Source organism: Camelus bactrianus, chromosome X, assembly GCF_048773025.1.
Source record: "Camelus bactrianus isolate YW-2024 breed Bactrian camel chromosome X, ASM4877302v1, whole genome shotgun sequence".
In the NCBI taxonomy this organism is placed as follows: domain Eukaryota; kingdom Metazoa; phylum Chordata; class Mammalia; order Artiodactyla; family Camelidae; genus Camelus; species Camelus bactrianus.
Genome location: NC_133575.1, coordinates 74,236,291 through 74,253,041, shown reverse-complemented (window position 1 = coordinate 74,253,041; position 16,751 = coordinate 74,236,291).

The window sequence follows — 16,751 nt, the reverse complement described above, 5'->3', positions numbered from 1 at the left end:
GAAGTCAATCCCAGACTGTATACCATATGGTTTCACTTATGTACATTTTTGAAATAACAAATTTTAGAAATGGTGGACAAATGGAGGTTTACATGGGTTAAAGACAAGAGGGAGAGGGAAAGATGTGGGAGCAGTCATAGAAGGGCAATATCAGGGATTCTTTTTGATTGAAATGTTCAGTATCTTGACTGTGGTAGTGGATTCACAAACTTCCTGGTGTGATAAAATATTGTAGAACTAAATACAAACATACACACACACACACACACACTTCACAAATGAGTACAAGTAACCTCATGAAATCTCAATAAGATCATTGGGTTTTATCAATGCCAATATTCTAGCTGTGATATTGTTGTATAATTTTACAAATATTACTGTTGGGAAAACCAGGTAAAAGATACACAGTAGATTTCTCTATAGTTTCTTAAAACTGCATGTGAATCCATAATTATCTCAATAAAAATTTCTTTTCTTTCTTCTTTGAAGAAAATGTCTCAATTTCTAGTTTTAGTGTTAATGGTGGAAGTTTAAAAAAAAGAATTATACAGAAAAAACCATCTAGGGAAATACTAAAAAATTCATCCTGCTGTATGTATGTAGAGCAATTAGCATTGTGTCCTCTTGCAACACAGAGTGAATGTTCAACAAATGTTATCTAATAGGCACAATGACCCCACCTCAGTGAGGGAAGAATTATTCCTGGTAGTCTAATTTGGACCTCTGAACATATTTTTCCATAGAAACTTTGTTAAACATAATATAATGTTTTGTGCTACAATCTGTTTAGAACAAAACTTAAGGGACCTTAGAAGTTCAGTAAGATTTTATGGGAGTGGTGTAGATATCTATTTGCCATACCAAATATTTCCTAGGAGAAAAATAATTAATTTCCAAACAAATAAAATACAAATGAACTTTACAACCTTCTCAAAAATCATAAACTGTTTTTATATTTACAGGGATTTAAAAATATTTTATTTTAATGCAAATATATTTTTCATATCTAAATATATGTATAAATTTTATTTCAAAAATTATTAGTGCCACAGTCATTATTTGCCATTGAAAGAAATTAAATACACTGCCAAGAAAAAAATTAAAAAGTTGATCTATCTTTAAAGAATGCACCAATTATTTTTATACATATTTTATAATTTTTGACTGATTTTCTTTCCATATATCTCTATTTTATATTTGTTTTCATTAATTGTGCTCTTTCTCTTTTTTCAGCTTCTTTAAATCAAGACTCTAATGTCTATGAATAAACTGTGTAGACCTGAAGAAAGAAATTATTTCATAAAAAGTGATTGAATATTAGGAAAATCTGAAAAAAATAATTGAGATGAATGTGCAGACAGCAAAATAATTAATGGGAATATTATGATGAAAATCAAAGTTAGAGTTAAAGTAAGGAATACCTTAAAATTCTGCTTGTGATTATTTCACTTTGGGGGATGCATAAAGGAGAACAAAATCAAGTGTTTTTGATGACTTGCAAGTATTATAACAAAGCTAAATAAACACTATATACTAGTCATTGCTTATATGGCCTAAAGAATATTTTAGTTACTAGTATTAAACTTTCTCTCATTAAGCAACATAAAAGAGTTGAGTCTCCAGCACTTGGGCATCTGCTTCTAATTAGGACAATTTAAATTTAAATAATTCAATTAAAATTTGGTCCTTGATTCTGATAAAACAGCACTGGGAGTTATGCATCAAAAGAAGCAGGCTCTATTTCTAGTAAAAGAAATGGAGGGAGAGAGGGTAGGCAGCCCAAAAACACTGACAATTTTAAGACCCATATGCTGCTAGTATGCAAGACATCTTGAGACCTAACTGAAACTCTCAGCTTCTCCATTTGGTATGAGAAACTAAAGATGTGGGCTCAGTTGCAGCCAAGATGTGTTCCAGGATGACTTAACATTATAGCAACAGTGGCTAGACACATCAATTCATTGGAACTGAATGGGATAGAATAACCAATAACATTGGATAGATGTGAACCCAGAATCCTTTCTGGCTTTAAAGGTGGGAGAGTAAGGGGCAGATGATTTTGGTATGATGTCATCTTTCTTTGCCTAAATTATTTAGATTATTTCATTTTTTTTAAGGGTCTGGCATGCATGGTGGTTTTGAAGATCCCATTTAGATGAGTTAGGAATGCCTGTTTACTTCTCCCCTTAATACTTCTAAATAACTGTAAAGCCAACTAGAATAGTTAGTAATCAACATTATATATAATCTCTCTTGGGTCAGGAATGATTCATAAGCACATCTCTGTTTTGATTGAATAGATAATTTGTCTTTGACTGAAATGTAACAAGTTTAGTATATCTACTAAAATAAACATACTAATATAATGTCTAATTTTTTTTTAAAAAGGAAACACATGTACAGATGGATCAGAGAATTCAAGAGGAATTCGAAATTCAGAGTTTTCCTGATATTGTGCCATTAACATACTTTGGGTAGGATTATTTTTAACACAGCAACTGATTTAAATTTTGACACTGCCGAAAAACACTAGTTAAATATACTAAACCAAGTTGATTCTTTATATAGTTTTCCTTTTTTTCCCCCAAGGTAGAGTTTGTTTTGCATGACAAAGAATTATTAACACATTTGCAGATTTTCCCTTTCCATCTCCCTTATTCATACCAAACCTATCCCTCCTCCAGGAAAATTCCTGTGTTTGCCTATACTGTTAAGTTTTGGGACACTTTGTGCAAACAAGATAATGGGTGAAGAAAACACATGAGTGAAGTTCTGAAGTGCTACAGTTGTTTATAAAATAATATATTGAAGTACAATTGAGAGGAAGAGGAGTAGATTGAAATTTAAAAGTCTATAATAATTAATTCTTGGGGAAGTTGAGGTGGTAGTGGATATAGAGGAGTTTGGAAAATAACACTGTGAAGAGTTAGACATTGAGATGAGAGGTGAGTAAGTTTAGCACATTTAAATGTGTGTCCTGCACATGCATTACTCTGAAATTATTGAATGATGATTTAAATTGCTTTTTAGGCCTTTATAGTGGTTGACATTGAGTTTCTTTCTAATGTCACATGATACAGTTGACCACAGTGACCCACACAGACTTGGATTATGCATATTTTAGTTTATCTATAATTTTAATGTATTTCTAAGTATGGAAGTCATACCTGTGTATTCTACAAAATGAAAATAATACAGAAATGTAGGAAGTCAAAGTTGAAGGAATTGCATTCTCATACAATTCTGGTAGGAGTGTAAAATGTTAAAACTGTATTAGAAAGCCTCTTAACATGATGAAAATGGTTATATAAATTTTACTATACAATATTTAAAATGATTAAATGATAGATTGATAAATCTACAAAATATGATAACTAAACAATGTTGCAGAAAAGTATGCCCTATATGATAACTATGGTGGCAACCACTGAGATCACCTCTAATGATTCTCACCTCCTGGTTTTTATGTCCTTGTATAATCTTCACCTTATCAGTGCAGGCTGAACCTAGTAACTTGATTCTAATGAATAGAATATGAAAAAATCAATGAGATGTTAGTTCTTAAGAGTAGATGACAAAAAGACTCTGACTTTGGTCTTACTTGCCCTCTCTTGCTCTCTTACTTGGTAGCCCTGATGGAAGTCAGCTGCCATGTTATGAGCTGCCCTATGGAGAAGCCCATGTTTCAAGAAACTTAGGGGGGTGTGATGGCTAATTTTATATGCTAACTTGGGTGAGCTAAGAGATGCCCAGATAGCTGGTAAAGTATTATTTCTGTGTGTGTCTGTGATGGTGTTTCTGAAAGAGATTAGCATTTGAATCAGTAGACTGAGTAAAGAAGATTGCCCTCACCAGTGTGGCTAGGTATCATCTAATCCACTGAGGACTTGAATAGAACAAAAAGGTGAAAGATGGGCCAATTTTCTCTCTTTGCTTGAGCTAGGACATCTTCACCTGCTCTCAGACATCTGCACTCCTGGTTCTCAAGCCTTTGGACTCAGCCTAAGACTTACACTATTGACTTCCCTGCTTCTCAGTCCTTTGTATTTGGACTGAATTATACCATTCACTTGCCTGGTTCTCCAGCTTGCAAAGAGCAGATCATGGGTCTTCTTGGTCCATAATCATGTGAGCCAATTCCTATAATAAATCTCATATTTCTATATCTATATCATCTATATATCTATATCTATATCTATATCTATATCTATATCTATGTCTATGTCTATTTACCCTATAGGTTCTGTTTCTCTGGAAAACCCTGACTGATACAGGAGACTTCTGGTCAATGGCCAGTGAGGAACTGAGGCCATCAGTTCAACAGCTCACAAGGAACAGGATTCTACTAACAACTGTGTGAGTCAACTTGGAGGCAGATTTTCCCTCTGTTGAGCCTTCAGATGACACTGCAGCTATGACCAATGTCTTGGCTGCAGGCTTATGAAAAAGCCTTGAGCCAGAGGCACCCAGTGAAGCCACACATAGATTCCTGACCCACAGAAACTGTGAGATAATAAATGTTTGTTCTTTCAAGTCACTAAGTTTTAGGGTAATTTGATATACAGCAATGATAACTAATAAATATCATTTATGTAAAATTTAAAAGCACAGTAAATTACAATTTTATGGACATGTACATATGTTTGACATGTGGGGAAAAATATGAATGGAGACAATGACAACAACTTTTGGATAATGCTTACTTTCTAAAATAGAGGAGGAGAAAGGTGGTGGGTAGAAGTGGGTCAATGGCAAGGCATAGGTGGGCTTCAACTGTAACTATAACATTTATTTATTAAAAAGTATTTTAGAAGTAAACATATTAAATATAGGTGGAAGATATTGGAGTAATATCTCATTTTTTGTTTTCTTCCCTGTATTTTGGAAATACTTCATATATTAAAATAACAACAGTGAAAATAATGTAAATATTCTAAATATTTTCTTTTAAAAACTTATTATACTGTGCTATTATTTTCTGCAACTTGATTTTGTACCTAAAAATATAAACTGGATATCTTATAATGACATTCTGTCTGATAGTTGCAGAGTGGTCCATTATGTGGAGGGACCAAGATTTAGACATTCAAATATATAGGCAATTTAATTGCTTCCAATATTAAAAAAATTTGTCTCTGAATATTATTCACATTTGTGTGAATGCTTATACAGAAAAAAATTGACCAAATTTTATAATTCAATAGTTTTCTTGAATTTACATTGTAATTAATATTTCTATGATCCTCTGAATATGCTCCATAAATTTATGCTTGTAACTACATTATAAAAGTATGCTTTTGCTGGCACTAAATTTTTTCTATATTTTAAATCTTTGAAAATGTGCAGAGAGAACATGTTTTAATTTGCATCTGTTTGATTGTAAATTTAAAGTTTCTTTTCCTATGTTTGTGAACAATTTGCAATTCTTCTTTTGTTAATTCTTGTGTTTACTTATTTTAAATGAGGTATTCATCTTTATTGGTTTATAAATTCTCATATAGTATAGACTTGACTCTTTTGTTTGTCACATATATTTGTCAATGTATTTCCCAGTTTACTTGTTCTCTAAATTTGTTTATAGTGTCTTTTTTCACATAGATTTAAAAAAAATTCTGCATTCAAACCTGCCTAAATTTCTCTTTTAAATTTTTAATCTTTGACTCATGTTTATGTACATATTCTCTAATATTTTCCTTTAAGACTTTAACAATTTTTTTTATCATCCCTTTCGTTTACATTTAGATCTTTCCACCATCTGGAATCTATTTCTGGAAATACTGATGTGAGCCGAATATCTCACTGTATTCTTTTTCCAAATGGTTAATTATTCTAACATAATTTATTGAATAATTCATCCTTTCTCTCCAATTACTTGAAACATTACCTTTTTATATAAATTCGTATATATATTTTATTCTGTTTCTGGACTCTGTTCAGTTGATCAATTTTTCTACATTAGTTCAAAACTCTTGAATCTTAGAGCTTTAAAGTATGTTCTGATATATTTTAATGAAAGTCCTAAACAACTTTTTCTCCAAATTCCTTATCTATTCCCACACTTTCATTAAGCTATTAAGTCAATACATATTTGAATTTCTAACATGTATTAGTCACTGCATTAGGTGTTGGAGATAAAGTAGTGGACAAGCTAGATGTGGAAATTTCTATATAATTATATGGTCAACAGTACATTAGTCAACTTCTTTTTTGGTGCCTAGTGTAGAGCCTTGTACAGCATAGACAGTCAAATATACATCAAATAAAGAAGGAACTTCTATTCATAAGGGAGACAAGGCTATTGTTAATTCTTTTTTTTTTCTAAATTTACCATGTTTTATTATCAGCATCACTCCAGATTTATAAACGAATTTGGGTGTTTACCTTCTCTATCTATGCTATACTGGTTTAAATGACATATTAATTATTTATTACTTGAAAGGTTGGTAGAATTTATATTCAATTTAGTCTAGTCCCACACTTTTGGTTTTGGGAGTGGATCTTTTTGACAATTTTTTAATATTTAGCAGCTTGGGCAGGGTTCAAAACCAGCTCCACTATTTATTAATTCTTTGATCTTGGGAAACATTTCTTTCTTATATTTAAAATACAGAGAATAACAGTATCAAACTTCAGGGTTCTTTTGAGGATTATATATGTAAAAAACACTTAGCAAGTGTTTGAAAAATAATAATTTTCTTCATGACATATAGATGATCACTATTTGAAAGGTGCCATAAAGATTTGAAGACAATGTAAATTTTCTGTTTAAAAAATACCAAATAGACAGAGAAATAGATGATAGATAGATAGATATAGCTAGATATGCTTTTGCCAGGGTATATTCTGCAAGTGATGTATCTCTTCATATAATTTTTGGCAATTTAAAAAACCCTAAAACACTGAGAAATTATTCCTTTTACATAAGTCTGCACTTGATTTTTAAGTGTATTTCAAAGGATATGGCTTAGAATTTTTTCAAAGCATTCTCCTTTTTTTTTTTTTTTTCTTTCTATGAAGCATCTTATTACACTCAGCCATTGGACCTGAATTTTCAATTTGAATTCTCTATTTTGAGCTACTAATATACTGATATGGCCAGTGATAAAATGGGGCCTGTAGTTTGGTATAGTGGATTTACTGTCATGTTCCCCAGAGTCCCCATAATCACTGATGTTTTCCACCAAAAATGTTTCACATAGTTACATTTCCTGACTGTTGTCTAATGAGTTTGCTGCTCCTGGTCTACGTGAATTAGTGTTGTTAGTGGGTGTGAGCTCCTTCCAAATGTATATAAATTTATTATTCACATTCTTCCCTGAAATTGATGATCAGTAGATGAAATCTCTTCCATTATACACTTGGGAATGGATGGAAATGGGCCCACTAGTGCAGGTGGAAGCTTTAAGGGTATTTGCTTTACACAGGTAGTGACAGGGCTGCATATTATTCCCTGGAAGCCTGGAGGCTTTTCCACAAGTACATATAAATGGCTGTAGATGGCTAACTAAGCCAGGTAAGAGGGCAGGATGAATCGTCTTCCAGGCAGTGTATGTGTGTGCTTTGGGGTGAAGTGCTGCTGCATGTCTATTCCAAGAGGAGTAAGGATCAGGAACAGATAGGCCTCCTCTTGCTCTATGTGGCTGGGAATAAAGTTCCCCACATGACAGGCTTTGGAAAAGTCTCATCATGCATTTTCTATAGCATTCTCATTTAGAAGCCTGAGAGATGGGACCCATTCAAGCTCTTTAAGTGACTTCTTTGTATAACTATTCTGACTCATTCCCAGGATAAAGTTGGGTGTACAGAAATATTTCCACATGCTTTGCTGTTGGCTACAGCAGTAGAACTTTTTACAGCAACTGTTTACTATGCAGGGTAAACCCTGAGGCCTACAGATAAGAAACTAAGTGTATTAGGACATTCTGCACAACAAAAGTTCTGTCTATTGAAGTATTAACCTTAAACCAGACAAAACTACAGCAGATTTGAGATTACAGTTATTTTCAGTTATACCCAATTCAAATTCTTAGATGGGACTCCCTTCCCATACCAAATACTTTTGCTTTCTGTCCCTTGTTCAGAGAATACCTCAGGCATGGTGGGTGTTTTCCCAATTTTATATGTAAATAAAGACAGATGGAAAAATACATGTAGATATAGAAATAAACATCTAGGATCAACTCTGTAAGCTTTTGTTACCTAAAAAAAATCAGAAGTAGGTTAAAATGGTTTCAAAAGATTTATTTGCTTAGCATTTGTTATTGTCTACCCTTGAAAATAATAAGAGTAGTGGGTGGTGAACACTTGCTTACCCCTTAAGCTATAGTGAATAAACTACATTAAAAAAAACTGAGAAAGAATCTGTAAATGTAGCTCCAGGGTCCTCCAGCCTGTTAGCTCCTGATTCCTTATCCTTCTTCTGTGCTTCAGGACAGATGATGTTGCTGAGAAAGGACATTGTAACTGCCTGAGATGATTTTAAAGCAATAGCATATAAACTGCTTCTAACTTCTTTTATTATTGTTACTGAACAAAAGTTCATGTGTCTGACACACAGTGAGGCCAAACAGAACAATGCATACAAGGCTTCTCCATGTCGCTTGGGCTTCCTTACAACCTGGCAGCTGACTTCCTGGAGCTGCTGTCCTATGAGGAAGCCAGATAGAAGCTCTATTATGTTGTCAAAGATATGAACCCTTATCAAGAATATGACCTATTCTTGAACTTCATATAACATCACTTACACTGTATGTAACATCACTTCTATCAGTCCAGTAACAAAGTCCCACCCAACTTTAAGAGGACAGAATATAGGTTCTGACTCTTGATAGGGTTGTTGTGACAATCCAGAAGTGCATGTGGGACTGTAAACATGGTTGCAGTCCTTTAGAAATGCAATCTGCTATAGGAATCCAAAGAAAGTCACATAAGAGAGTAGTTAAGTACAGTTCAGTCTCTGACAGTGACTACAAGTGTGATCCCACGTAGGTAAACTGTTCCACCTTTCTAAGGCATGGTTTTCTCATCTGCAAAGTGGGGATATTAACTTCTAATTTTTAGGGCTAATGTGAGGATTAAATGAGATAATGCATTTAAAATTCTTGGCAAATTGGAAATGCTTAATAAATATTAGCTACTACTACTATTGTTATTACTCATTATTATTATTATTATATGACATAGAGCCACTCTATCCAATAGCATTTTCTTCATTAATGGAATTGTTCCATATTTTCATTGTCCAATATGGTAGCATTTAACCACATATGGCTATTGAATTCTTTAAAGGTGACTAGTGCAACTTACGAACTGAATTTTTAAATTTTATGAAATTTAAATTTAAAATAGTCACTGTTGGGAGGAAATTTTCAATGGGCCTCTTGAGTTTCTACATCTTTTGTGAGGGAAGTACGAACTGTCTCTTGTTCTGGACTAGCTTTTCAAAGATGTTTGTATAGAGAAGAGCTTTGGAAGACGGAGGTAGTGACTTCCTTCCAAAGAAAAGAGCAGTCATAATTAAAGCCTACTATAAAAGATGTGAATTCCATAAACTCAAAGTTCACCCACTATAATGCATCCCATTGTGTGTGCGAGCTTCAGGTGACTTTCTTTGTATCACCCTGCAGGTATTGAGGCTCAGGAAACCAGTGCAAAAAGGTGATACTCTAGCTAATTTTATTGCTGTGAATAATAAACTATCCTTTGTCTCTGATCCAAGAGTTTCAGGAAGCTGAATAATATGCTATTGTATGTATATACCACATTTTCTGTATCCATTCATCTGTTGACAGGCATTTAGGTTATTTCCATATCTTGGCTATTGTGAATAATGCTGCAATGAACATGGGAGTGCAGATATCGCTTCAATTCCTGATTTTAATTATTTTGGATATATACCCAGAAGTGAAGTGTATTCAAGTTCACTGATTCATTTTTCTGCTTGATCAAGTCTGTTGTTGAAACCCTCTAGTGAATTTTTGCACTTCAGTTATTATATACTTCAGTTCCAGAATTTCTGTTTGGTTCTTTTTTATAGTTTCTCTTTGCTGTTATTCTCATTTTATTCATGTATTCCTTTCCTAATTTTGTTCAGTTGTGTGTCTGTATTCTCTTATAACTCACTGAGCTTCTTTAAAATGATTATTTTGAATTCTTTGTCAGATACACAGATCTCCATGTCTTTAGGGTCAATTACTAGACATGTTTCCTGTTGTTGTTCCTTTATCATGTCATGTTTTCCTGATTCTTTGTGTTCCTTGTAACTTTTCTTTGATGTCTTTACATTTGAAGAAACAGCCACTTCTTCCAGTCTTTATAGACTGGCTTTAACAAGGAAAGGCCTTCACCAATCAGCCTGGCTAGCAATTCTGGATGCCTCTCAAACGTTTTCTGTGAATGTATCATCTCTGAACTTGTGCATGTAGATTGTGAATTCAAGTGATTTACTCATTTCCTTCATTTTTTTACCCCCAAGAATCTGTAATCTCTTGCTCCTTCTGTCCCTCTGGTGTCTGGCTGCTATATTGTGGGCTAGGACATTAGAGGTATGCTCTACTCCTCCCTCTCCTTCCCTGTGAAGATGCCTTAAGATATGCCCCTCCTCCCAATTTTGCAGCGCAGTGCAGGGAATAGCAAGCCATTTTTTTACTTTTACTTCTTTTTAGTTGCCTCCATAAAACTAGGTTGATTCCATCAGGGTCCTGAGTGAGGTGCGACAGAAACCAACCTCTTGGGCAGCCTAGTAGAAGGCCAGGATTTTGGAGGTATTCTCCATACCTCTCCCCACCTCCAAGGGGAGAAGCTTCAGGTTCTGCAGTTGATTGCAATCTCACAGAGCAGTGCCAGCCACAGGAGGCTCTCTGCCCCATTTCTTTTATTCTTAACTGCCCCCTGGCATCTAAACTATTCCAGTTTTACCAGTGCTACATATGATGCAAGACAGAAACCAATTTCTCCAGCAGTGCATGTAAACACCAAGATATTTGAAGCATGTTCCATTTTTCCTTTCCCCTTGTTGGAGAAGTTGCAGGCCAAGGTTACCTCTCCATGCTGAGCTGTGCCGACTTGAGGGAGGGGGTAGCTCAGGTTAAATAAAATTGCTCTTCTTTCTCATTTCAATGTGCCTGTTCTTTGTTTTGTGCTCATCTGGAGTACTGCAACTTCCTAACAGAATTCTAGACCTCTCCTAAAGGTATTGTGGTCCATATATTGTTAAATTAGTGTTTTTGTCAGGGAGCAAGGGCTGGGACTTCCTATTTCACCATCTTGCTGATATCACTCCCTTGTTGTTTTAATTGATAATTTATATTCTAATTTTCCTCAAAATTCAGTATTTATTCCAAAGGTAAGAATCAGGAACTAAAACGTATTTAGAAGCTCTATATAGGTTGATAGGGTTGAGACAGGAGGGAAAGGGGCGGGGCACAACCACTTAAGGAATGACACGGCAATTGAGGACAGGACAAACTGGTTAGAACCAAGATGGTGGAAGATTCAACTTCCATTAGACCCTGAGCTTCCTGGAACACCCACAGGTGCCATGACAATTCCTAGGCTGACCATAAAAGGTCCAAAAGTGGGCAGGGGCCCCAATTCCTGGAAATCCTCACCCTTTCCCCAAAGTAGTTGGAATAATCCTCCTTTCATACTTGTTAGCATATGAAATTGCCCAGCCCATAAAAACTAACAACCCCTCACCTCATGGTCACGCTCTCTCTCGCCTTCTTAGACAGTCTGCACTCTGTCTATGGAGTGTGTATCTTCTTTAAACTAAACACCCCACACCTCATGGTCTCTCTCCCTCTTGCCTTTGCAGATGGCCCACATTTTGCCTATGGAATGTGTGTCTCCTAAGCCACTTTCCCTTCTGAGTGAGATGGACCGCTCTCTTGTCTCTGGAGTGTCTATCTCTCTAAATAAACTTGCTTTCACTTTACTATGCCTCGCTCTTGAATTCTTTCCTGTGTGAGGCAAGAACCTATCCTCCAGAAATAGGACTTCCTTACTGATGAGCTTAGTGAGAGCTTTTTTTTGATTGAACTGAGATGTAGACATTATGCTAGTGGATGCCCAAAATGCTAGAACGCAGAAAATTTCACTCTAGGATCGTTTAACTTCTTTTGATTAGAAACTTTGTTGTATCTAGAAGATAGCCTTTGGGAGATAGTGCTTCTTTTATAGGGAAGGGGGAGCAAGTGGGAAGTTAACTCTTCAGTATTCACTCTTTCAATCACTTTCCTATTTTCAACCCAATATTTTTTCTAAACCTCTTTTATCTAATAGAAAAGGTAACAGTAGGCACTGCAGAACTCCAAAGGAATTGAGTACTTAGGAAAAGCACACATAATGGTGGTGGAAACTTATTTACCTGACAGAGAAATGGAAGATTATGCCTTCAGGTACTCCAGTAACTTCTTCAGCCATAGATATGAGCCTGAGTACTCCAAGACATTTTCTAATTTTGAAAGGCATTGTAAAATTTTTGTAGGTTTTCAGGATTGGTTGTGAAAGGAAGGGTTGTTTACAAATTTGAAAGAAAAAATGAAAAGAGAGACAGAGAATCCTCACATGGAAGGAACAGTGTAAGCATGTCCTGTAAGGTACAGATAGTAGACTTTTCAAAGGATGGCGGAATTCCATAGGCAGAAGTGTTTTGTGTAAATGTAGATGAATGAATTGTAATTGTAATAGCACTAGCTACTATTATTGGTTAGCATGCAATATGATTTGCATTATTCAAATAATTTAATTTCCACAGTAACATGCTATTTTACTATAACACAAAAAGCTTATAATCCTGATGTTATTTCTGTCTTCAGTGTAGTGGGATTCAACTAATTTTGAAACTAAAACAGATTAAGCAATTAACAAATAACAACATAAACTCCATTAAAATACATTTGACCTATCCATTCCATAGACTGAAGTCCTGGGACCAAAAAAAAAAAAAAAGGCTAGACATTATAAAAGTAGGTCACCTCTAATCCTAGATCCCTATGGCCTAATGTAGCTCATAAGTGTGACAGACTAACTCAAAGCATTGTTGTTAATATGTAGCATTTTCAGAAGGCCAGTTTTCAAGCAGTCATTGAAAACCATCAAGAAGTAATAAATATCACTTTATATAGAAAGCGACTGCATTATCATGGCAATCTTGATTGAAGTTTGGCTAAATGTATGGAATGGGATGCTTTGAAATCTGATCTCTTGAAGTTCATCCTAGCACAACAAGCTTTTAGTGTCAAGAAAACTGACTTTCTGCTCTGCATCTAATGCAAATTTTGCAATTTATAAGACATTCTTTTCATTTTAATTCATAAAGAATGCACTGTTAAATGTTTCATGTAAGAACCTGAATGCTACCTTGTAAAACTGTAGGTTAATGTGAAGAGTGATCCCTTCTGTTACATTTTGAATAGAATATTCAAAATATTCAATTTGAGTACAATTTGTGTAATTTTAGGTTCTTTGAATAATTCAGATGCATTCATTTATTCTTGATTAGTGAATCAAGTTCTGAAAAAGAATATATTTTACTTCATGACATGTAGCATTAATAATTTATTACTTCACTCACAAATCTTTCTTTCAGGAAAGCAGTAGGAAACATTCAGGGAAAGTAATTCTCAAAATCATGGATGTACTAATGCCAGGTACCCACAGCATGACATGAAGAGCAGTATTGGTGGATCTGATAAAAGTAGTGTTCTGACAACCACAGACATATAAAAATACCCTTTTTCTATGATTTGGAATGAAATCTTTTCCTTGGGACTATCTAGGTAACTAGATAAAATGTCTTCTAGATTATGGTTTACCCTCATAGGACTCTCATGTACAATTCAGTGTTACTACGCCTTCCTAATAGTGTTCACATGGTTGTACTTCTATAACTGACCAGTGACACTAAGTGAAAAATAGCCAGTTTGGCACTCTGAGACACCTTAGTAAAACAACTACAAGACCTTTATAATGAACAGATTATATTGAATTCCATCACTAGGATATGGACTTTCAATGAGTTGTGTGTGCTATAAAACCTTCCCAGTGTGTTGCCAAATAGTTCTTGAAGTGTAAATTTTATTCTTGTTATAGCTGAAAATATATACTTTATGGCAAAATCTGTCAGAAGAATACTGGGCTGAGCAGTTGTGAGATGCAATACAAGAAGGAAGAGATACAGCAAACCTCTCAAGCTGTTGTCACATACAAATCTCCTATTCAGTGAAACACTAGTGAAATTTGCCTCATGAGTGTATAAGAGGGTAAGGTCAAGTCAGTAAGAAACCTTAATGATTTAACTAAAGTGAATACAAAGGTGAATAGAGTGATGAGTGTTGATGATATTGTAGACCTTCTGAGTCAATGTCATACTGTAGTAATGATTATTTTACAACTACTGTTGATTTGTTTAGTGGTTGTTTTGGTATTTTTAATTTCTACAATTCTGTCACCCAAACTTAGAACATTTTAAATGTATTGTGAAGTTCCTGATCAAAACCGAACACGTGTTTTTTTCTTGCTCTCCTGAGCTAATACTGCTTTGAGATTCATGAGTCTCTGGAAAGATGCTACCTATTCTTCAATGAAGATATTGGAAATCCAAGGTTTGGGTAACTGGAAAGGGCCCTGGTCCCAAAAGAGCAGAATATTTTTAATTCATGAGGGCCTCCCTGTACTAATCCATAACAAATCTACAATAGAAATATTTCCCTTAAAAGCCAGTAATAGATTAACCAATTAATTTTTTTTACAATTATGCTTTTTTCATTATGAGAAGCTTCAAACCTATACAAAGAGAATTTTATAATGAAGTCACTCGGTCTCATCACTAAACTTGAAAACTCTTCAGTTATTCAAATTATTCATCAACAGTTCATGTCCTATCTTGTTTAATCTATTCATCCACCAAGTCCCTGCCCCACCCATACCTGAGATTATTTTGAAGCAAATCACATAATGATATTTTTTCATATTTAAGTATATGCCTCTGCAAGTTAAGAATTAAAAAAGAGTAACCACAATGCAATCATCACTCTTAAAATTAGCAATTCCTTAATATCATGAAATAGCCACTGTTATGCACTAATTTTTCTCATAGTCTTAGACATTTTTAAAGGCTTCTTTTTTAAATTCAAAACTTGGAATCTCTTGAGCTTAATTTAAGGTTTGCATTTAGTACAAAAAAATTGTAATGATTTTCCTTTTGCTTTTATTATTGCTCCTATGCACAGGTGGTTTAAATAACCTATAGGAAATATTTGTCACAGTGCAGAGTGGGAGGGGACAACCAATAAAGCAAAAGAAACAACACCATTTCTCTAATAGTGCAGTGCTTAACATAGAATTGGGAGAAAAAAATAAAAGAAAAGCAAATGTGCGATTTCTATAGTGTTTTTTTTTCTGTTGTTTTATGATAAAGGTACAACGGTGTCTATACCCAAATCAAGAGCTATTTGAATACTATTTGCTGAAGAAAGTAGATTTCCATTTGTTCTTTAATTCACTAGCATTATCCTCTACCCAGTTCCCACATATATCAGAATATAAATCCTAGACTTCCTGTGACAGGAGTCTGAAACGAAAATACAAACAGTATTGAGGCCAAACTAACAGCCAAGATATTTTGAACTAGTTCCACTCTGTCCAAGCTAGATTTAATCCTCAACATTTACTCTAGCTACTTATGTTGAATCATTTTGTCCCCTTTTTAAGATAAGATAGGAACTGACACATTTTTTGATTGTATGTGGAGGGGTGTCACTTCATATTATTTCTGTATAGGTACTTCATTCACATTATCATTTTTACTCATATATAAAGGAAATGAGGGCCAGAGCAAATGCCTGTAGCAGAACCAGGAAATAAGCCCAACACTGATTGTAAAGGTTGTGTTCTTTATTAATTACAGGCTTACCTCAGATTTGTGGGTTTGTTATCAGATCACTGCAATAAAGCAAATATCACAATAAAGCAAGTCACAATTTTTTATTTGGTTTCCCACTGCATGTAAAAGTTATGTTTACACTCTACTGTAGTCTATTAAGTGTGCAGTGATATTATGTCTTTAAAAAACAATATACATACTTCAATTATTGCTAAAAAATGCTAACAATCATCTGAGCCTTAAGTGAGTCATAATCTTTTTTGAAATAGTAACATCAAATATCACTGATCACAGATCACCATAACAAATATAATAATAATGAAAAAATTTGAAATACCATGAGAGTGACCAAAATGTTACCCAGAGACATGGAGTGAGCAAATGCTCTTGGAAAACTGGCACCAATAGACTTGCTCGGTGCAGAGTTGTCACAAAGCTTCAATTTGCAAAAAAAAATTAAAAGAAGCACTATCTGTGATAAAATAGAGGTTAAAAAAAAGATAAAATAGACTATTAACCCAGAGAATGTAGGAATGAGGAGTCTATAAAATAGAATAAAATACATAATAAATAGATAAGAGGAAGACTAGTACAGAAAAGGAAAAATACACGATAATGTAATTATCTACAGCAAATAAAAGCACAGTCATATGGACAGAAAAATTTTATAATAAAGACAGAAATAAGGAGAAAGAGGAAACAAGTGTATAGTCTTCAAAACTTCATCCTGTGGGAAACCATGGCTCTTTAGTGCTGCAGAAGTCTTCCATCTGGTAAGATGGCACCTGTAATTGTAGATGCTGATGGTATAAGATCACAAGGCTGAAGGAAGAGCAGGCTGTCACAGTACAAAATCTCGGCAGAA